General features: G+C 37.5%; 1 long non-coding RNA gene across 1 annotated transcript in view; it reads left to right on the forward strand.

The window, feature by feature from the left end:
* Positions 1 to 3,967: 3,967 nt before the first annotated feature.
* LOC132766483 (uncharacterized) overlaps positions 3,968 to 23,556 on the forward strand; it is a 70,520-nt gene continuing 50,931 nt past the window's right edge. Inside the window, exon 1 of the long non-coding RNA XR_009630495.2 lies at positions 3,968 to 4,019. This is a non-coding gene — a long non-coding RNA (uncharacterized lncRNA). The remainder of the gene's footprint in view (positions 4,020 to 23,556) is intronic.

The following is a 23,556-nucleotide window of genomic DNA, read 5'->3' on the forward strand; positions in this document are numbered from 1 at the left end:
ATGTCAAAGGAATTTAGAAGTCTTAGTATATCACAAGCTGAACATTAGTGTGATGCAGCAGCTAAAATGGCCAATGCAATAGTAGGCTGCATCAACCACAGTCCCACCCTATTTTGCTTTGGGTAGACCTCATCTGGAATACAGTTCTGGGCACCGTAATTAAAGATGGATATTGGCAAGTTGGAACATGTTCCGGAAGGATGATCAAAATGTTCAAAGCTTTAGGAGCCAAGCCCCATGTGAAACAACTGAGGGAGCTGAATATGATTACCTTGGAGAAAAGAAGATTTACAGGGAACATGATAGCCAAGCTTAACTATTTCAGAAGATTAAGGAGAATGATCCTCCAAGCTTGGGTGTCTGCTGCTCTGGAGACTAGGACATGGAGCAATGGATTTCAATTACAGCAAAAGAGATTCCATCTAAACATTAGGACAAACTTCCTGATAGTAAGAACTGTTAGTGAAATATGCTGCCTTGGAATGTGGTGGAGTCTCCTTCTCCAGAAGTTTTTAAGGGGAGGCTGGATGACCATCTGTCAGGGGTGCTTTGGTAGTATTTTCCTACATGGCAAAGGGTTGGACTGGATGGTCCTTTTCTCTTCCACCTCTATGATTATATTACTTATGCACACATAAGTGACTCTCTGATAGGCTTGCCATAAGTTAGAAATGACTTGAAGACAGTTAACAGAAAAAAAATCACTAACTGAAAGCCAGATAATGTGTGTGTGTGTATTCCACATTTCAAAGCTGGAATGAGGGAAAACATCTTTAAATTATTATCTTAAGTTTAAAATCAGGAATTGCACTGGTCTAGATATGTTTACAAATCAAAACTTTAAATTTAGTCAATAAGTACACCAACAAAGAACTAGATTTGCTTTATTAATGGAGTGTTTACTTTGTCAGCCCAATTTTGGATGTTCCCCTTAAAGAGTAAGAATTTGAGGCTGGGCTGCATTACAAAGAATACCATGAATGGACTAGATTGTTTACTTTACCTGTGGGAAATCCAGATGCAAAATTGCCCTTGATCATAAAACTCAATGGGTGGTCTATCAGTCTATTTCAAACACAGTAAAAGCCATATATGAACTCCTTGGAGGAACAGCAAGACATAAAATAATCATCTTGCCTCTATCCTCTCAGGTCTTGTTTAATGGGAAACACATTCACTGACTAGAGCAAGAGGCTTTGATTATGAGTCTCCTGTATGGTTCTTTTCCTTTTTGATCAAATGAGAGAAGGAAACATGTGATTCGGGTTTCCTCACTCATTGTTTCAATTGTTGAATTTAATTTAATTTATGTCCCATGTTTCTCCTAACTGGTGATACATAATATAAATTCAAACAAAATAGTGTTAAAACAGTGAGCAATAGGAAAGTTTTTTTTAAAAAAAGATACAATTAAATAATCATGTTTAAAATAATAATTTAAAACAATGTGAAACAATGTTAAACGATTTTTCTGTAACATGTAGTTAGCACTCAGAGACATGAAGAAAGAATAGATTTCTTCACCTGTAGGCTGACAAAGAGCAGAGAGAGGCTAACCTAGCTCCCTACAGAAGGAAATTCTGTGCTTATACAAAATATTTCTTCCTTGATAATTCTATATAAGTTATACACCAGATGATATTGTTGTGCAGCATTTCATGTTATAATGTATATCAGGTATCAAAAAATACCTTATGGTAAGAAAGATTTCTCTGGGTTTGAACAAATGCCAAACTAGCTTGATTCTTGAAATCATAATCTTTCTTTTGAATAATTTGATAATGTGCAAATGAAAGAAATATCAGAGGAACACAGCATTCTGGGATGTGGTTGTGTCTGTGCATACAAGGACTTGCTATGTTCACCTAAACAGGCCCAGAAGAAATGTTAACCTTGAAAGATGAAGAACAAATCAAATTGCAAATCATCTGTATTCCAGAGACACCCTAAGGTGTTTTACTGCAAGCGATATTTTGCTGTGCAATAAATGTGGCATCTAAAAGAAACTCGGGAGAGAGTAGCATTTATTTGCTTTTAGATGAGATTTTGTTCATCTTGTATCATGGCTGTAGAGCTGAAACCTGTGGAAGACATCTACAATGTTTCATTGAGCAAAGATATTTGAGGTTGCTTCCAAATCAATCCTTGAATGAATTTAGCCCTACAATTTTAAAACATATTAAGCGCTGCTTTGTTTGGGTTCATTGGCTCCCAGCCCACATCAGAGTATTTGAGATTGCTCCTTCTCCCTTATCAATCTATCCAGTCACTGAAACTATTGAAAGAAGAGGTTCCTTATTAGATTATTTGGAAATTATTCAGAATAAATCTAATGGAGGGAAGTTGTGGGAAAACATGGGGGCATAATCTACTACAGTGGTTCCCAGCCTATGGACTGTGGCCCACTGGTGGACCGCGAGACCTAAAATAAGGCCCACAGCTCTAGATTATTAAATATGGTTTTCTTTGGGCAATCAAATGGTGACTACAAGATGGCATATGTTCTGTATCAGAAACTAGAGTTAATGTGGTCTATCCAATGCAATTTTCTGACACAGCATGCCAAATAACCAAACTAAATCTAAAGTTGACCAAAATCCGATTCATAACCTTTTTGATACTAATGTTGGAGAGTGGTCCCTGGTCAAAGTAGTCCCTGGTAAAGTAGTCCCTGGTCAAGTGGTCCCTGGTCAGAAAAAGGTTTGGAACCACTGATCCCAACCTGAACTACAGCTATTAATTGATAAAAACATGAACAAGTAAAGGGCACATTCTACAAAAGCTCAGCTGAAATCCAAATTTATATTCTGGCAGAATTTTGCTTCGTCTAACTCTGTCAAAAGAGACTAGAACAAAAAACAGAGGTCAGGAAATCCTTGCTATTGTTTTGATTTGGCTCCAAGTTTGAAGAGGGCTTTGCCAAAGTGCTTTTTGCCTTCATCATTCACCTGTTGGTAGCCACATGAACTGCCATGAGGTTATGAACCAACATTAGATTAGATTGATTTTACTAGCAATGATGAAATTTTATTGGATGGATTTGGATGACGTTTTAACCTGGCAAACTGTTTTAATGTATATTGATATTTAGTTTTTAGGCATTTGATTGTGTGATGTGTTTCATTGTTTTAGCATCTAATTGTTGCCTGTTGGTAGCCGTCATGAGTCCTTCCTCGGAAGTTGAGATAGGATGAGGTACAAATGTTCCAAAATAATAATAATAAATATTTCAAGCTGATCCAGAATATCCACTATACAGTAGCAGCACACTATGTTTCATGTCACTATGGACATAATAAAATGTTGGCTTACTATGTCTAACATAGTATGGTATATTTATGAGACACTCTAAAGAAGGGGTTCTCAAGCTTTTTCAGCCGCAGAGCCCCTTTTAAAGCAAGAGTTTCTCATGGAGCCTAAAGAAATATTTACAAATTATATTTTATATAATGTATGTATATCAGGCATGGGCTGGGCTGGTGGCAGATGGAAGGAGAGTGTTTGTGTGAACTAATTCACACAGTGAAAACAAAAAAGGCAAGAAAGAGAGAAAAACACTACAATATTTAAAATGAAGAAAAAAAATTAAGCAACATAACAGTATTTCAGTGAAAGACCCCAGGGGCCATCCAGTCCAACCCTCTTCTATCATGCAGGAAAAGGACTATCAAAGCACCCCCAACAGATGGCCACCCAGCTTTTGTTATTATTATTATTATTATTATTATTATTATTATTATTATTATTATTATAGCAGAAACCCCAGGGACCATTCAGTCCAACCCTTTCTGCCACGCAGAAAAAAAACAATCAAAGTACCTCCAACAGATGGTCATCCAAGCCTTTGTAGTAGTATTAGTAGTAGTAGTACCAACAACAACAGAAACCCAAGGGAGGGAGGCACACTATTGCTGTTGCTGCTGCTGTTGTTTACAGCAACTCAAAACTTTGATTTCCTGTATTTCTCAGGAGGAGGAAAGAGGAAGAGGAGTAGAGGCGGCCCCAGGTAATTTTCAACGGTAAGCAAACAGTATTTTGCCCCCCCCCCCCCCCAACCAATCACTGATATATATTTTCTGTTTGTCATGGGAGTTCTGTCTGCTATATTTGATTCAATTCCATCATTGGTGGAGTTCAGAATGCTCTTTGATTTTAGGTGAAATATACATCCCAGTACCTACAACTCGCATATGTCAAGGTCTATATTCCCCCAAGATCGCCTCAAGAGCGTCCCTGGGAAAAGTCAACTATACTGCAAATGCTTACTTTGTGTAGTGGGTTGGGCCGCCCCTGAAGAGAAGGCAAGCATCATGGCACTGCAGAGTCCCTCACTATCGCCTCCAGAGCCCTATGGGCTTCCCGGAGCACAGTTTGAGAACACCTGCTCTAAAGTATTATGGAATTTTTTAAATGGTGGCTTATAGCTTCTCACCATTCATTCATTTACACTGTAGAGCCAAAGTAGTTTGACTTTAAGTGTCATGGCTTTTTTTTTTTTGTCGTGTCAGGAGTGACTCCTGGTGTGAGAGAATTGGCCGTCTGCAAGGACGTTGCCCAGGGGACACCTGGATGATTTTATTGTTTTTATCATCCTTGTGGGAGGCTTCTCTCGTGTCCCCGCATGAGGAGCTGGAGCTGATAGAGGGAGCTCATCCACCTCTCCCCGGATTCGAACCTGCGACCTGTCGGTCTTCAGTCCTGCTGGTACAGGGGTTTAACCCACTGCGCCACCGGGGGCTGCCCAATAGCATGTAATCCTGGGGTCTATAGTTTGGTAAAGTACTAGGACTTTTTGGCAGAGAAGGCTAAAACCTTGTAAAATATAACTGTCATGATTCCAAACCATTGAGCCATGACAGTTAAAGTGATTAAAGTGCTGTCAAACTACATTAATTCTACAGTATAGATGCATGTGTCACTGCAAGGAGACCCTGCTTGACTTTGCTACCTGAAACTGATACTCTGGAGTTTCTTGCCAAGCTTAGTTCTATCTCTGATTGCTCCTGACAGCTATAAACTCTGCCTGCATATGGATCATGGACATGAGCATCAGGCTGTCAACAGGAAAATAGTACACACAATGTAATTTTCAGGAACTATCACAAATATAATAGCTGTACAAATCAAGCCAATGCAAATCAGAATGACTTTTCCAAAATCTCAAAACTCATACAGTTTCATTTACAGTTTGCCATAAAAGTGTTTCTTTCAGTAGGTTAATTAGCAGTCAACACTGCACCTCAGATTAATCTAAATTCAGAAATTTATTGTGCTATTGCAGTTAATTCGAAGTGACACATGGGTACCTTTCTTATCGCTTTAGTGCAAGCAACATCTTGCTATTTCACAACCTTGCCTCACAGAGGAAAAAAGTCACTCTTTGTTGCCAATCCAATTAAATATTTCCATTTTATTTCCCACAGTGAAGTTGGAAGTTATTTTTTTTTCCTTTGAGAAGGGGAGAAAGGAATAGTTGTGATTTTGAAGGAAAAGACATTGAAGAAGTTAATCAGTTAATAATATTATGAGATTTTATTTAATATTCATCAGTGACTGAGGATCTAGAACTTCACTTATTTCATTTTGGTACACAAGACTTTCAAAAGTTTTCTTCCCGATGGATACAATTATAAAACATTTTGGACAATTTTGGACAATGTTATGTATGTTATTCCATTTTATTTGAACATCCTTGCATAACCAGTTTCACCCCCAGAGAAGAGCATTTTATGCAAAATACACTATTTTCTGCATAAAGCAATATATTTTTGTTCAAAGTATTTGTTTCAAACAGAAACATATTTCTGCAGTTAACCTTCACTGCAAAATACTCATGGAAGACAAAAAAATTATAAGTATTCTTCACATTGGCAATCACGAATGGTTGACGGCCTTGAATTCCTTTTATTTATTTATTTATTTATTTACTTTGCTTATATACCGCTGTATCTCAAGCCCGAAGGCGACTCACGGCGGTTCACAAACAGTAAAAACAGTAGAAACAGCAGTGGTTCCATACAACATATAACAATTGACTTAACACATTATCCATAAATTACCAATAAGCAATTACAATGCACAATTATTATTATTATTATTATTATTATTATTATTTTCGATATTCAATTACAAAGAAATGTGCAGACCATCATTCACAGATCATGCCATGCAGTCAGAGGATGTACAAATATTATTTATATGAGAGCCTGAATACAGCTATTCCTTGTTTCTGTTCCAATCATAAATTAAAGTAGTACACAATACTGAAAATACAAACAAAGCATGTAAAAGATGCATAGGTGACAGGATAAGCAGTTCTAGTTTTCCTCTCGGAACCCAAAAAGTTGACAACCTGATCTGGCATACATGATCATGTGTTTTATAGATCTGTGCTATATATTTTTTATTTGGATTTAAAAAAAATATATGGATTTAATAATGTTTACAAAATGTCATCACAAATACAAAACAGACATTTATCTTTTATATAAATCTGGGCATAGTCTATTTGCCAACCAGAGCCAGATATACTATTGTGCTTCCTGCAAAACAAAACAAACAAACAAACAAACAAAAGCTGATTGGTGCACTTCTAAATTTGAAGGCATTCTGTTTCAGCGTTATTCTAAACATTATGATAGAGTTGGTAGTCTATGGGAGTGTGCCATGAAGCAGGAAGTGTAGAACTACTGGGATTACTTCCTTCAGGGCCCAAGCCACTGGCTGCCAGTCTGCTACTGAGCACAATTTAAAGTGCTGGCTTTAGCCTATACATTCCTAAACAGTTCTGGTCCAGCTTACCTATCTGAACACATCTCCATTTATGATCTAGTTAGAGTACTAAGATCAGCTGAGGAAGTCCTGCTCTTGGTCCTGCTGCCATCGCAGGTGCAATTGCTGGGGATGAGAGACAGGGCCTTCTCAGTGGTGGTCCCTTAATAGTGGAACTCCCTCTCCAGGGAGATTAGATTGCCCCCTCCCTCCTAACCAACTTGGTTATGCAAACAAGCATTCAGTGAGTGACAACAATGTAGCAGGTGGATGGCAACCTTGGATTCAGTGCAATGTTAACATGTTTATGTGTATGTTTGACGGTTTATAGTTTTTAATTACTTAATTTAAAGTTATATGCTACTGTTTTAGTTGCATGATATACTGTTTTATTGTATGTGAGGCACTGAATTTTTGCCATTTATTTGATGTGAACTTCTTTGAGTCCTCCCAGGGATAAGAAAAGCAATAAATAAATAAATAAATAAATAAATAAATAAATAAATAAATGGCCTCAGAACTTAACTAGCACAGGGCCTCAAATATGGCACTACCAGGCTTTGGCAGAAAACAATAACAAAGCCTCAACTAAAGAGAAACCAATTTCTGACCACTAGTGACCTAGCTAACGAGGAATAAAAGTCTCAAGTTTGGGATGTGTAGTCAGCTGAAGCATCGTTTAGAATCATGCCAAGTTCTCAACCTTGTTTTAGGGAAATCTTGCTTTGAAGTTTCATGCTAAGATATTTCTTGTTCATGGTTTTGGATTCCTGGATTTCATGATTGCTTACCCAAGGCTTTGATCAATGTATTCCTGATTTTCTGGATTGTTTTGGAGATGTGTGGACTTTGCTTTTATGGACATTGCTGAACTCTACCTTGGACTAATTTGTTCCTTCTTATCTTCTCACCTAATTGGATTTATCTATTACTTTTAAGTGCTTTTACTTTGCTGCTTTTTACTTATCTTCAATAAAAGGATTGTTTTTTTCCTATTCAACGTGTGGTGTTTAAAGTCAGAGGGTTATTTCTGTTTTGGAGTTCAACACAAGGGATGTAGGGCATGGAGTGGCAGCTTCTCCACACAGAATGCCAGGAGCCCATAGATTCACCCCGATGCAGGGCAAATCTATAGGCCTTTATGAAAAGGTCCTTAGTGGTAAAGGTTTTTTCTGTTTCTACATGTATAGGGATTTTTTCCTCAAGTTTTGGATGTTGCAGCCAATCAAATTCGAAAATGGTATGAGCTGTACTATTGTATTATGGGATTAAAATAATGGAATAATAGTATCCTATTAGTGATACACATGTGTAACATGCATACACAGGTACATTTAGTTTGGAAACTGCATAGGAAGCTATCCACAAGCTGTGTTATTGAAGGCTTTCATGGACAGAATCACTGGGTTGCTGTGAGTTTTCCAGGCTGTATGGCCATGTTCCAGTAACATATGCACAAGCTCCTTGTTCACTGCTCACTCTTTAGTGTCTACAAAGAGCTTGTGATTATATCTGACTGGATGGATTCAGACAACTGAAAAGTATTTGGCCTTGGATGCAACTGTATCTGAGGGGGGAATAAATAAGTTTAGGCACCCAGATGGAAAGAAGTGTTTCTTTAATGCTGCTGAAAGGCTCAGAGCTGCATGTGCATCTCAAGTCCAACATCATATATAGTTTTTTTTTTCTCTGCAGTTCATTCTTGACTCTTGAACCAGCACCGTAATAGATAAAAAGCAGTGGACTTTATTACATGAGATTGGTAAACTGCCATTACATCAGGCTTGGGCTAGTATATATCAATGTTGCATGTATACTGTAGCTACTTTGCATTTTACTCATTAGTGAGGTACCTCTTTTCATTGACAGAGAAAGCCTGTAAATGGCTTCCAATATCTATGCTGTTCCAATACTGTCTCATTGCAGGCACCTTTGTTGATGTTGCAAAGACATTCAGTAATGGCCAGAAGCTTTCCGAAGCTTTCAAACCTCTTCCAAACCATTGTTCTAAATTTCCTATCCTTCCAGCAGAGTCATCCAGGTTCTAAATACCGTTCAGTCCATCAAAATCAATTTGCTGTCCTTCCAACACCTGACTTCATTTCTCCATCTTCTTCCTCCTAATACATTTTTCCTCAACCTCCTGTTCTTCTAACAGCACCAGTCAGGTTTTATATTCCTTCCAACTCATCAATCTAATTTCTTCCGGCAAGGTGATTAGCGATGCAGTACAGAAAAGTGATTGAGGAATCCTATATCACAAAAGCAACACTATAGCTCAATTTCAGAGAAGCTTGATAGCAATTGTTCCCATCCTGATACATTTCCATTTGTTTAAACAATGCCATTGCTGCAAGGCATGCTGGCATGATATAAAAACCAATGACTACGTCAAGGGCATTGTATGTGGGATGCAAAGTAGTAGCCAAGTGTTCCAATAAAGTTAATGATGACTGCCAAAAAGGAGGGGGCAGAAAGGAGATACTGTGTTATCACTGTTAATGATGCCCCACCCAGAAGGATGGGCAATGTAAAAGATTACACCCCGATGTAATCGTTTTCCTCCCAAGGGAGAAATAAAATTACATGGTCTCTCTCCCACCTCTGCCAAATTTCTGTGTTCATTAAAAATCTCAAGGGACCATTTATGCACAGTTCTGCTTTAAAGATGAGCATTACTTGCTTTTGATATGTTCTGTGGTCAGGATAATTAGCTGAATGTGCCTGCAAGCTTCTCCCTGTTCAACGTCAGCTTAGGTAATTATGTGCAAATGGTATGTAGAACATCATTGTGCTGATATGGCAATATAGGCTCATTGCTTTTAGGGAAAGAGAAGGACAGAGATCTGCACAATATTTTTAATGGTTCACCTGCTCATCATAATGAGGACCGTATGCTGTACTTTTTGTAGTTTCTGTTAAATAACTGTCCACTTCATCACATGGATTAAATTCTACTGAACCACCTACTTAAGAAACAGCAACCCACTGTGTTCATCACATGACGTAGCCTTCAAATGAAGAGTAGAGATATCTTGGCGTTTTTAAAGTGTTTTAAAGTTTTATGTTTTCAGATGTTTTCTAAGTGTTTGGTAAGTGATTTTTTTTGTAAATTATCTGCATAGAGCTGGGCAAAATGGCCAATTCTGTCATGTGATGATATTCTTATTGTTCTCTGCTTTAAAATGAAATAGTTACACAATTTGTGGGAGGAGCCAAAATTACCTTTTCACTCACCTTTTGCTCAAGAGGGGGGGAGAGAGGAGGATGGCTGGCCTAGCAGCAGAAGGAAAAGGGGCCATTGGCTTCATCTCCTGGAGAGAGAGGTCTCCTCCTCATTTCTTTCCCCTTTCTTCTTCCTCCTTCCCTCCCCTCATTTCCCTTTTCTTCTCCCCTTTCCCCCTTTACTTTCTTCTTTCTCCTTTCCTTCTCTTCATTTCTCCAATCCTCTCTCCTTTCTACTTTCTTTTATTTCTCTCCTCTTTTTCTTCTTTCCATGCTCTCTTTCCCCTTTCATTCCTTTCTTCCCTCTTCCATCTCTTCTTTCTCATTCCCAACCTTTCCATCTTTTCCCCTTTCCTCTCTTCTTTCTCCTTTCCTTTCTTTCCCCCTTCCCTTCCCTTTTCTCCTTTCTTCCATTCTTTCTCATTTCCCTCCTTTTTCCCACCTTTCTTCACTTCTTCCCCTTCCCTTCTTCCCCTTTCTTTTTCTTCATCTCTTCTTTCTCCTTTTCTTCCCTCCTTCTCCCCTTCCATCCTATACTTTCCACCTTATTTTTCCTTTCCCTCATTTCTTTCCACATTTCTTTGCCTTCCTTCTTTTACCCTCTTTCTCTCTCTCTTCCCTTTCTTCTCCCTTTCCCTCTTTATTATCTTTTTCACTCTTCTTTTCTCTTTCTGCTGCTAGGTTTAGCTCTTGTTATGCATTAGTTTTTTTTTAAATAACATAAAATATTTAATTATATAGGTGTTGTTTTCTTTTCTTTTGCACCATCAGCATTATAGCTGTATTTTATTCTAACCATATTGTAAGTTGTTCCACATAGGATAATAGAAATCATTTCTTAAATAACTAAAATATGTCTTCCATCATATAATGATCATCATTGTCATCTACAGAAAGCAAATACTCCCAATAATAATAATAATAATAATAATAATAATAATAATAATAATAGTTTTATTTCTTACCTGCCTCTCCTCACGACTTGAGGTGGGTTACAGCATTACAAAAACATAAACAAACACATAACCATTTTAAAACTCTCCATAAAATACACATATTAAAACATACTTCCATAAAATACATATCAAAATACACAAAACAAAAATGAAGCATACAGTGGAGTTTAAAATTCACCATTAAAATGTCTGGATAGAGATAAGTCTTCACTTGTATCTTGAATTCTGACAGCTGATTCAGCTGTCGGAGCTCCACTGGCATTGTACTAGGTATGTAGGTACATATTCCTTTATTTAATGCAAGGGCACATTCTTCCCTGTTTCTTTGTTTAATTCAAGTGGTTAATCAAATGTGGCACAAGAATTGAATCTGTATGGAACACTGGATGTAATTTAGGAATATTCAAATGTTAGAAGTTTAATCATGAATATTCAAAGGCCAAGCTTTTAACTACAGCCATGCTCCACCAAAGTAGTCATTCATTGTCTCAATTTAGTTGATACAAGTTTAAGTGCAATGCAGAACAGATGCGACACTGCAATTGCATGGTTAATTATAAGTTTGATCCAAACTTCACATTATCTCACTAGTAGTGTATGTTGTTGTATCAGTTTTAATGTGTCCTTCTTCTTTCAAATTGATGCTGTCTTCCTTGGACATGACAGATTTTTACATTATCATATCTGAAGAGTTTTCTCATAGGATTTTATTGCTGTCTCCTCAGGAAGATTAATTATGAGGCACCCTAATTATACTCTCTCTTACACTGTCTCTGTCTTCCCTCCATCTCTTTCATACATTGAAGTGTGTTCCCCTTCTCACTCATGCACACAGGTACACTCACAGTCTTTATAGTGCTCTAGTAATAGACATATTTCTTAAATCTTTTGCTAAGTTGTAGGCTTGGGCCTGGATCAATTTGACGAAAAGTGATTTGTAATGTTGAATGGTCCATTTCATGTAATCCCTTGAAAACAGAATGTGGAGGAGGGAACCAAAAAGCAGGGGGAAATGGATCAAGATGGCTGGATTTATCGGTTACTGGAGAAGATGGAATTAAGTCTGCAATATACCTGAGGCAGGGATCTGCCGTGGGTCTCCTGGAGAAGATGGGATTACCTGCAGCATATTTTCTCCAGCAGTGGAGTATCAATTTCTTTTGGAAAAATTCCCATGGCTCCTCCTTCAGAGAGGGGCTTGCTGGGAACTCACTTTCCCAGCAGCACTTGCATGGGGCAGGCATTTGAAAGTCTCTGAGTTCCTCTCAGAGCATGATGGAAGTTGAAGTTTTTCTCTCTGTGTTTCTCAGCCAATAAAAGACCTGGTTATGTCCGTGCTCTGATTGAACATAAGGAGGACTAGGACACTTTAAATTAATGCCATCAGATTACAGGCTAACCTATACTACCTCATGGTAGCTATGATACACTTTAAGTGAACACCAGTGATATCCACTTCTAATGCATTTTAATTGGGTACATGTTTTAATGCCAATTTATGTTATTAATGTTTTATGTCTTATTGGATTATTTTTACTTTGTTTTTATTTTGATTTTAATTCTTTTGTTATAAGTTTATTGTCATTTTATACATTACTTTGATTTTAGATGTGTTTGTGTATACTTAGGGCATTGAATATTTGCCTTTTTTCTGTGTGTAAATTGCCCTGAGTCCTCTCAGGGAGAGAGGGCGATCTAGAAATAAAGTATTATTATTACTATTATTATTATTATTATTATTATTATTATTATTATTATTATCTGGACACAACCAGAGACTACAATTCCCAGAACCCTCTCTTGCAATTGGTCTTATTTTTAAAAATGTTATGGTAAAAACGTAAAATAATTCTAAATAAATCAGTAGATAGGTGAATTGTTCTGCAGGCCTGCAGTTGTAAATGAGGCCTAAAACTAAGGTTGGTTTCATGCAGATAGACCTTAAAATGAATGGGGATTTAGCCTTTGGAGTTTCCCATTGTAGCCAAGAGAATATTTGCTGAAACGGTAACACTCCTCCCAATTTGAGTAACTTCCTAGTAAACAGAATGAGGGCCCCCAAAATGGCATGCCTTTTGGCTGAATTACACAAGCCTACTAATTCCCTCCCCCTTTAGGAGTAATATTCATGAAATACATATTTATTTATGCACAACGGGAGTAGTATATGAATAAATCCATGCATTATGTAAATATGTATGGAAATACATATGCATGTCCATATGGAAAAGAACTGCAACTGAAACAAAACAATTTAAGAAACATTTCCTGGAGAAGGCAGTTAATGAACCAATGGCAGTGGAGGAATACTTGGAAAATCATGGATATCCCAAATCTTTTGAAATTCCCCCAGAAAATATGAATAGATGGACCAGCCCTATAGCTGTGGTTGGTGTCGTCAGTTGCCTCCGTGTTTACTTCTACTCATGGCAACCTTATGAATGAAAACCCTCTAAATCACCCTGCTATCACCAGCCTTGCTTAGGTCTTCCAAACACATATCTGTAGATTTCTTGATTGAGTAGAGGCTGTACCTGTTTTTAAAATGACTGAATATAGTGGAAGGATGGAAAATTCACCTCTGCCCCCATCAAATATTTTCATTTCGAATATTTGAAAATATCATTTAAGAATGGATTATCAATTAGCCATATTTCTCTCAGATCGGGAGATGAAACTTGACCTCTCACAATCACACTATTTAATAAACATGGAAGGTAGCCATATATTTCATTACAAATTCAGACTAAAATATAGATTCACCATTTCAGAAGAATTTTATTCCAGTTTAGCAACTGGTTCTTACCTTACTCAAGGTTCATTGGTTCTAATTCAATTTCTGTAGCCTTTTGGGTCATTCTAGAGATAGCAAAGTTGCCCCTTCCATAGCTAACAACTGTCAGGATCAAGGATTACTGCCAGGTTTGGTCAAATAGTTTAGTTTGGTGTCAGTGCCCCAGAACAAATTAATCCCTGCAACAGCTTCTTGGAGAGATAACATAGAAAAAGAAAAAAAATGCTAGTAGGTGTTGTGTATTTGAAACTTTACACACAAACACACAATATAAGGATCTGGAAATGGGGTCATAAATAAATAGTTTAGATTAACGTTTATATAAAATGATTGTTGACAGAACAGCATTACACTAAGGAAAGTATGACGCTCTACTTAAGACTCTCTGGTTTTTCTTGCCTGCAGCTGCCACCATCACATTCCACTGTTCATTAAGTTTACAATTTCTTTTTGTAGTCACTATCCCAAATAATTTATTATCAGCAACAATTGTTAGCACATCACTGTGCATCCTTAATTCTATATTTTACATCAGGAGATTCTACATATAACAAGCTCAGCTGATATACATATGTGTTTTTTTTCTTTTGAGAGTATTTTGAATTTTATAACACATGTCAACAACTTTTGCTCTTAAAAAAGTGCAGAAAATTCTGCTTCCAGTGCAAACAATTCCACCTGCACATTTTAAAAAGAATAAATCCTATACTGCAAATAGTTGGTGCAGTTCTAAAGGCCTTCTAGTAGTAGAGAGAAAACCAGGGAACTTATTTTATGGTCTATGGTAGTGGTTCCTAACTGTTGGTCCTCCAGGTGTTTTGGAGTTCAGCTCTCATAATTCCTAACAGCTGGTAAACTGGCTGGGATTTCTCAGAGCTAAAGTCCAAAACACCTGGAGGATCAAAACTTGGGAGCCACTGGTCTATGGGAACAAATTTTGTGAGCATGTGGTGGCATCCCTAGTTTCAAGATAATGTGCAATTCTACCAAAAATGGACTCAGTGAATTGAATGATGAATGGTGAATCAAAACTTATACAAATCTCATTGATTTCATGGTTTCCTCTCTTTCAGAGTAGCAAGATTTAGGCCAAGGAAATCAAACATCAGCCAGTGGATTAATTCCCCATTCTTTCAAGGAAGAAAGTCTCCAAAGTCAGTCTCTGACTGTTCAGACCAACAACAGACCAACATTTGCAGTGTCATATTCCTTCAGTGTATAAAACGTTCTCATTGCATCTTCTCGTTGTGATGTTACCTAAAGCTATTAATAAGTCTGCAAACATAACTTACAACGTTAACCAGGCTGTCAATAAAAGCATTTTAGTCAAATTGCCGGCCACTAACTGAACAGGCAACGAGAGTAATGGGCCATTAATTTCATTGAACATGAAAGGTCAAAAAGAAAAGATCCATCTATCATTCCAAGTTGCTTTGGCAATGGCAGAATAAATATATTCTGAGATGAACATCTGCTAATGAAAAGTTTATGACAAAACTATTTACAAAAGCAGTTCTTTTTACCTGAAACAGAAAACTGTGAAAGAAAATGCAACCAAAACTCACAGGACCCAGATTTCTGGAACACTTTAATAGTTAGGATAATTATCTTATCTGTCTCATGTCTCAGGTTTGCCTGTTTCTTCTGACTTTTCAGCTGCAATGCTCTCAATAACTGGAAGGGGATATTCAATTGCTGAGTATATAAAATTGGTCTTTTCCTGTTCTAACGCAAAACATTTTGGATTGGTTTGGTCTGAACTGGACAATTTAGATCTATTAGCTGTACAAACGAGTCATTCTGGTGAAGTGGAAAATTGCCAGAACAGGTTTGTTGATATGGATGCTGCCATTATTTTTCCATTGTCCTTGAGATGTCACTATGAGGCACAATTCTTGGGCATCCACTTCCTATTCTTAATTCAATGTTAATACTCCCCATACTGTGGAACATAGGGCGCATCCAGATAGCCCCTTTATTGTGGAAACTTACACAATAAAAAGGGGGCTGTCCAGATGACATTCTGGGCAACCTGAAATTAATTCACCACAAACCAAGAAAACCAGAAATGATGTGCCAGGTGAAGGGGGGGGGGAGGAGGAAAATCACTCCCCCCTTTCTCCTAGTGCATCATTTTTATGCACCAGGAGATCTGCTGCAGCTCTCCAATAGAGGCTGGTATGTACTTTTATTTCAAAAACAGGGATTTTAGGGCTATTGAGAAGGGGTGTAGAGTTTACAAGTGTACTCCCAGGCTAGTCCTGGAAGGACATTTAGATATCCAGCCCAGAAAGTGTGCATTTTCTGGAGTGTGTATGGACCGCTCCCCAGGAATATCCGTGTTTTTTAAACATGGATGCTCCTGGGATAATGGCCTGTCTGGAAGGGCCCCTAGACAGATTGCTACATTAGGAAAACTAGACTTCTGGAGCTCACAGAATTTCTAAACACAAAAAAACATTTTAATATGTTTTATATCTGGACTTCTTTTGACATGACAAAGATTTAATTTTACAAGGACAGGTACTTTCTAACTGCAGCTGAAATATATTTATGGTTGTTTTTACTGAAGGAAGGACCTTCTGAAATGAAAGCACTGTTGGAAATTAATCTTGAGGATTTCAACTTTCTGAAGTACCATACAGAATCAAAACCATCATCGAACAATCGGTGCTACTGTATCACACTTAATAGGAAGTTTCACCTTCACTGTCTGGCCTTTTTATAATAAAAAAAACAGTAAACAACAGCAACAGAAGGTCATGCTCCAGCAGGAACATTTTCAACAACAAATCTTGTTGTAAGGAATTTACTCTGAGATTTGGTCAGGTCTTTTATATCTACTGAGTGAAGGCTAAAGAGGGGACCATGGCCTAAATGGACAAAATCTTATTATCCAGGCCAAATACAGTGGAACCATTGCAGTCCAGAGGGTTTATCATTCAACAGGCTCATCATTCAACAATTCAGTCATTGAGCTGGGGATACTTGATAACATTCCAGGTAGTGTGCCTGATAATATTGGGAGCAGGGTTTCTGAGCTTGGTCATACAATCAACCATTAATAGATGTATCCCTAGCTTCCATGTCTGAATAGGAAAAAATAGGTCAGGAAAAATAGCAGTACGTATGAAAAAGATCTTGGAGTCCTAATGGACAACAAGTTGAACAGGAGCCAACAATGTCATATGGCAACTTTAAAAGCCAATGTGATTTTGGCCTGCATAAATAGGAGTATAGTGTCTAGGTCCAGGGAAGTCATGCTACCCCTCTATTATGCCTTAGTCAGACCACACGTGGAATACTGTGTCCAATTCTGGGCACCACAATTGAAGGAAGATGTTGACAAGCTGGAATGTGTCCAGAGGAGGGCGACTCAAATGATGGTCATACAGCCCGAAAAACTCACAACAATCCATGTTTATTATTACGTTTATTTATATGCCACTTTTTCTCTCCACAAGGAGACTTTTGCTTATATTTTATTATTAAAATAAAAGTATCCTTGTGGAGAGAAAAAGCAGCATATAAATAAACATAAGAAGAAGCATGGGTTACTGTGAGTTTTTCAGGCTGTATGGCAATATTCCAGTAGCATTCTCTCCTAACATTTCACCTATATCTATGGCTGGCATCTTCAGAGGTTCTCACCACAAGGAGACATTTATTTATTAAAATAAAAGTGAAACAACTGCCTTGGGAAAAGTGCGAGGAAGGAGAAAAAGAGACAGAGGAGGAATTTGTAATAACTAATATTGCATGACTGCTCGCATGCAGGCACAGAAGTGGAAGGGACGTTAAACTAAGGTAGGCAGCGGGAACATAATAAGATGGAGAGCTCTTGATGGTTTTTATCCACCAATAGCTAGAACTGGAGAATTGGAGGGGGTGATGGCAAACCATTAGCAGGATGCATTTGATGGCAACCATAATATAAGATGACAGTCCAGTTGTGATGCTGGTTTTCGTGCCTCATGGATAAAATCCTACCTAGCCTCTCAGCTGTGAAAGTCCTTCAATGTCTACTTACTAGGAGGCATCAGATGAGTTTGATGGGAGTCTCTCCCCCTGTCAAATGGGAAGCAGCTGGCTGATGGTCCTAAGCATTCCTGGTAAGTGGAGATAGGAGAGTCAAGTCAGGATTCAGTATGTAGCACTGTAACCTCTTCATTCGTAAAGCCAATGCAGGATTCTGAGCCTTATTAATAACTATTCACATCACAAATTATATTGCTTAAAATAAAATGTAAGCATGTAACTGTGTTTAAGCAATCATGACAATGATACAAGAGATGCTCTGCAAAATTTCAGGTATCTCAATACAAAGACCTGAAAGGGAGATCAGAATTACCAGGAACATATGCAGTAATCCACACTTCTGATTAGTATCTGAAATGTTATGCAAATGAATTCATACAAAGGAATTGAGGCAGAGCGCTTGGAAGACAGTATGTGTGTATGCACATAAAGGGTGTTTTTAAAAGATAATTAACAGGATTCCCTATCTAGCATGAATGGATCATTTAGTAATTTCTCTCAAACTAGATCTTGTCACCATTTTGAAAGCCCTGTCCTAATTAAGGATTTTAAATGGAACGTTTCCTTATTATTCAAATGTATGTTCAGTAATTAATAAGGATAATGACAAAATTAAACCATTCTTCTAGTCTTTTCACCCACTATGTTTCACAATGTTCACATTTTATTTAGTCTTTATCTAACTTTTTTTCCCCAGCAGACAGGTCATGCTGATAAATTTGCTGTCCTTGATGTTATTTGAATGTCAGGTTTTTATCAGAGCTTCTCTGCATGCTTTCTGACTTGCTAAATATCCACCAAATGTTTGCATTTGACATTCAGTATGTTACTTCAGTACTTGATTGCTGACAGTCAACAGACAATGGAAATTTATATTTCAGTTCTTGAATGTTGTCACACAATCTGCAACACGTAACAGTGATCAACATTTCTCTGGTATAGCACAAATCCTTTATCCAGTGTGATCCTATAATATGTGTCTGGCAGAAATACATATAATCAAAATATAGGATATGCTATTATCTTCAATCTAATGGGTTTTGGAAATACAACATTATTTGAGTTCAGCGAGTCCAGAATTTTTTCAAATGAAGCAGAGAGTGAAGGAAAACCAAGTTGCTTGTTTATAAATCTATTGTCCTTTCAATTCTGTTGTATGCTTACGAAACATGGATTGTCTGCAAACACCGCTCCCGACTTCTGGAATGATTCCATCAGTGTTGCTATCGAAAAATCTTGCAAATCTCTTGGGAAGATAGTCAGACAAACATCAGAATTCTGGAAGAAGTAAAGGCCACCAGCATTGAAATTATGATCCTCTGCCATCAACTTCATTGGCCCACCCGTATTGTCCAAATGCCCAATCATCATCTCCCACAGCAGTTACTTTACTCTCAGCTCAAGAACGGAAAAAGGAATGTTGATGAACAGCAAAAGAGGTTTGAAGATAGGCTTATAACTAACCTTTAAAAAGTGGCATAAGCACCAAGAACTGGGAACCCCTGGCTCTCTAACTGGAGGTCAGTTGTTACCAATAGTGATGTGGATTTTGAAAAGGCATGAATAGAGGGTGAAAGTGAGAAATGTGGCAAGAGGAAGTCTTCCATTTGGAAATCGATTTTCTCATTGTGATAGATCATGTGGATCCAGAATAGGTCTCTGCAGTCACTTACAAACCGACTGCCAACACCCTACTTCTGGAAGACAATCATGCTAGGCCATAAGAGATCACCTATGATGACGATGAATGGTTTTTGGAATATATCTCATGCAGCTATGGTGGTCGTACAGTATATGACTCGGATGGTTGCATGTAATAGTTGCTTCACCTTGGGTCAGGCATGTATAGATGTGACAAATTGAATTGTTGGTAGCTCTCATGAAATTGGAGTGGAGAATCCACCCTATGTTTTAGTCTGAGCTTTAAAAAAGTACATGGCTTTGGACCATATTACCCAAATGGATTCAGCAACTTTAAGATCTGAATAAAAATACAAGGTTAATTTGTCACACTCTGTCATGGCAGCCAATGTAGTCATTATTACAGTGTACTAGGTATCTCCCTGTAAAATCTCCCTGTAAAATTGATGCATGGAAGGAGTGAGGGATTGACAACCATCAATGATCACTCTTGCAGTGCCAAAGAACATCTGTGGGCTGAAGGGAGCCACATTGTGTGCCACGCCTTTCCTATTTGGCCACAGCATGAAACAAAAAAGATGTGATTTTTCGGAGGGCGGGAATCAAGATAGCTGAATGTGGTAGGAGGCTGAAAAGGTTTGTGGGGTGAGGTGAAGAAAAGCAAATAAAAAATGCGGAGGACAGCGAAAATTTATTATGTGTATCACTTTGTTGTTGCTGTTAGTATTATTAAACAGTTTGGAGTGAGAAATCCTTGCAAATTTGTTGCAAATTACCCAGATTTTCTCTAGTAGGTTAGATCTCATGTCCCTTTCTGGCAGGCTAATACTTAGATTTTATGTGAAGCAATGTCCTATGCTCTTATGAAATTCAGATAAGTTGACAACACACTAGGTTTGCAGACAGCAAGTGGATATAAATGAGTTTTTACCACAATCTGTTGCACATTTACTTTTTAAAAAATGAATCAGTGGGGAAATTACTGCATAAAGGTAATTAGTCAGATTATAGTTACAAGGCTCTCACCCCCAAATAATACATTTCCATTATGGTTGTAGTTTTAAATAGCATCTAGGCTTTTCTGTTTCTCAAATTAGGAGAATTAGGAGAGTTATACTTATCGTTGCTCTTTTAAATTTTGATTATTTTTTCCATTTGGCCAAAAAAAAAAAAAGAAGTAGTCCAGAACAAGCTGAGAATCCTATGATGGGCCTCTTACACCATTTAGTATGGCCACATACATGCAATTAATCATTGCAGATATACTGAAAGAATGAAAAAAAAACAGTGATGCTATCCACCATGAAATCATGGTTGTGATGTGATGTATTTACACTTAAGTTTTTGAGACATATGTGTAACTAGTTGTGATTTACAATGATAAACTAGTCACATTTTTGCACTAAGTTGTGTACTGATAGTTAACATATGGAAAACATTTCCTTATTTCTGAAATGCTGATGTTGGCAAAAACAATAATCTCAGATGACCGCTTATCAATATTTGTGCTCAATTTCTGCAAAAAAACATATTTGATTACTCACTGTGAGTATGTAGGCTTCCTTAAATGAGATACACTTTTCATCTGCAGTTGTTCTTTGCATGATAGTTGGGAGGAGAGCATTGCAAACCAACAAATATCTTTTTGCTAGAGGGCTCTGTTGGATTTGCAATAATTTATCCCAAGTGATGTTTTACATGTGCTGAGTTTTCTGTATGATGCTCCAAGATTCATATTAATGTTATAGAATGTGAAAGGACAACATGTACACACAAATTCAAATGTACTCAACTATGGATCATTCGATGCAAATCTGTGATTCTCCAACTCCCATCATCCTTAGGGGAATTAAAAACTCACACTTAAAATAATAAATTACTTCTAATTACAGCTCCAAATAAATGTCACTGAAATTTTTAAAAGCAACATCTCCCTGTACCTTTTTTTTCAAAACTATTTTTCACTCAATGAAAAAAACAGAACTCTACAAACCACTGACTTGTGGTATGAAACACAGTCTCTTTCCATCTAAATTTTTGTCATCAGAGCCCAAATCAGTAGCAGAAATGGCAGCTTGAATATGTATTGTTTAGAATATGTATTGTTCCTCCTCCATCAGTCAATAACAACACTCGAAACTTGAAAAAGAACTAAAAGGTTACATATACTACTGCAAAATAACTGGACTCTCCCTCATTAAGTTGTAATCAAAATGTTACATGAGAACCTTTTGTTTTTGGGTTATTGTGTGTTTTTGTTTCTGACTTATGGGGTTTTCTAGAAAAAAAATGTGTTCAGAAGAGGTTTAACATGACTTTTCTCTAAGCCACTGAGAGTGGGATTTATCCGGAGCCACCAGTGAGTTTTCATGGCAGATATGATCTAGCACCTTGGGCATGCTCTTTAGAGTTCAGAGGAAAAATCTGGAGTGGATTCACTATCCAGTCAAATGGAAGCCACCAGCCTAACTAACTACTAATGCTTCACCATGGCTCAAAACGGCAAAACTAACAGAAAGCTATTTTAAAAATAATTTCTAATAGTGTCCAAGGTAATCCAATGAAGAGACCATCCTTTATCATTATACATATAGATTTATTTCACTGAGGACCTTGGTCCTAGGAGTTGCGGCTGCATTTTTGACCAGAGCCCTGCCATTCTAAACAAATTCTACTTAAATGTATAAAGAAAAATTGAAATGAATATTCCCAAAATTTGAAATTAATACAGGTTGTGTATCTGAAATGATTTGGTCTAAAATGTTTTGGATGGTTTATTATTATTATTTTATGATTATTTTACTGACACAAAAGCACAGTATGTCATAGCAAACGAGATTTATATGCTGGATTTCCTATCAAAAAAATCACAAGATGAACACGCCCCAAGCGTCTAGGACTCTGTGTTGTATTTTTGAATGATGCGTGCAGATCCAAGTAAGGTGGCCTTTTGCAGTTGACGGATCGTGATTTTGTCGATGTTTAGTGTTTCCAAATGCTGGCTGAGATCTTTTGGCATGGCACCCAGTGCGCCAATGAACACTGGGACCATCTGTACAGGTTTATGCCAGAGCCTTTGCAGTTTGATTTTGAGGTCTTGATAGCGGCTGGGTTTTTCCTGTTGTTTTTCCTCAATGCGGCTGTCACCTGGTATGGCGACATTAATAATCCAGACTTTTTTCTTTTCCACAATCGTGATGTTGCAACACTTTGTCAGTTTGGATTCGAAAGTCCCACAGTATTTTTGCATGTTCATTTTCCACGATCTTTGCAGGTTTATGATCCCACCAATTCTTTACTGCTGGCAGGTGGTACTTGTGACATAAGTTACAGTGAATCATCTGGGCCACAGAATTATGTCTTTGTTTGTAGTCCGTCTGTGCAATTTTTCTTGCAACAGCTGAGGATATGATCCATGGTTTCATCAGCTTCCTTGCAGAGTCTGCATTTTGGGTCATCAGCTGATTTTTCAATCCTGGCCTTAATTGCATTTGTTCTGATGGCTTGCTCCTGGACTGCAAGAATCAGACCTTCTGTCTCCTTCTTCGGGGTTCCATTCATGAGCCATAACCAGGTCTTCTCCCTGTCAACTTTTCCTTCAATTTCATCAAGAAACTGCCCATTCAATGCTTTGTTGTGCCAGCTGTCAGCTCTGGTTTGTAGTGCAGTTTACTTGTACTGGTTCTTTATCTGCTGTGCTTTGAGAAGTTTCCGATTACTGACTTCAATTAAAGCAACTGGCTTTCCTTGACATATTCTTCAATTGGCTTTCCTTGACATACTCTGTTAGGGCATGTTTTTCTTCTTCAACTACTCGTTTTACTTGTAAGAGTCCTCTGACACCAGACCTTCTAGGCAGATAGAGCTGGTCAACATCACTGCAAGGATGTAGTGAATTATGCATGGTCATGAGTTTTCTTGTTGTTGTTGTTGTTATTATTATTATTATTATTATTATTATTATTATTATTATTATTATGGAATACATGTTTTTGCATATCTAATGAGATAACATGCAAATAGGACCCAAGTTTAAACAAGACATTAATTTGTGTTTCATATAAATGTTATAAACATAGCTTGAAGGTAGTTTTATGCATATGTTTTCATAATTTTGTGCATGAAACAAAG

This window comes from Anolis sagrei, chromosome 2, assembly GCF_037176765.1.
Source record: "Anolis sagrei isolate rAnoSag1 chromosome 2, rAnoSag1.mat, whole genome shotgun sequence".
NCBI lineage: Eukaryota > Metazoa > Chordata > Lepidosauria > Squamata > Dactyloidae > Anolis > Anolis sagrei.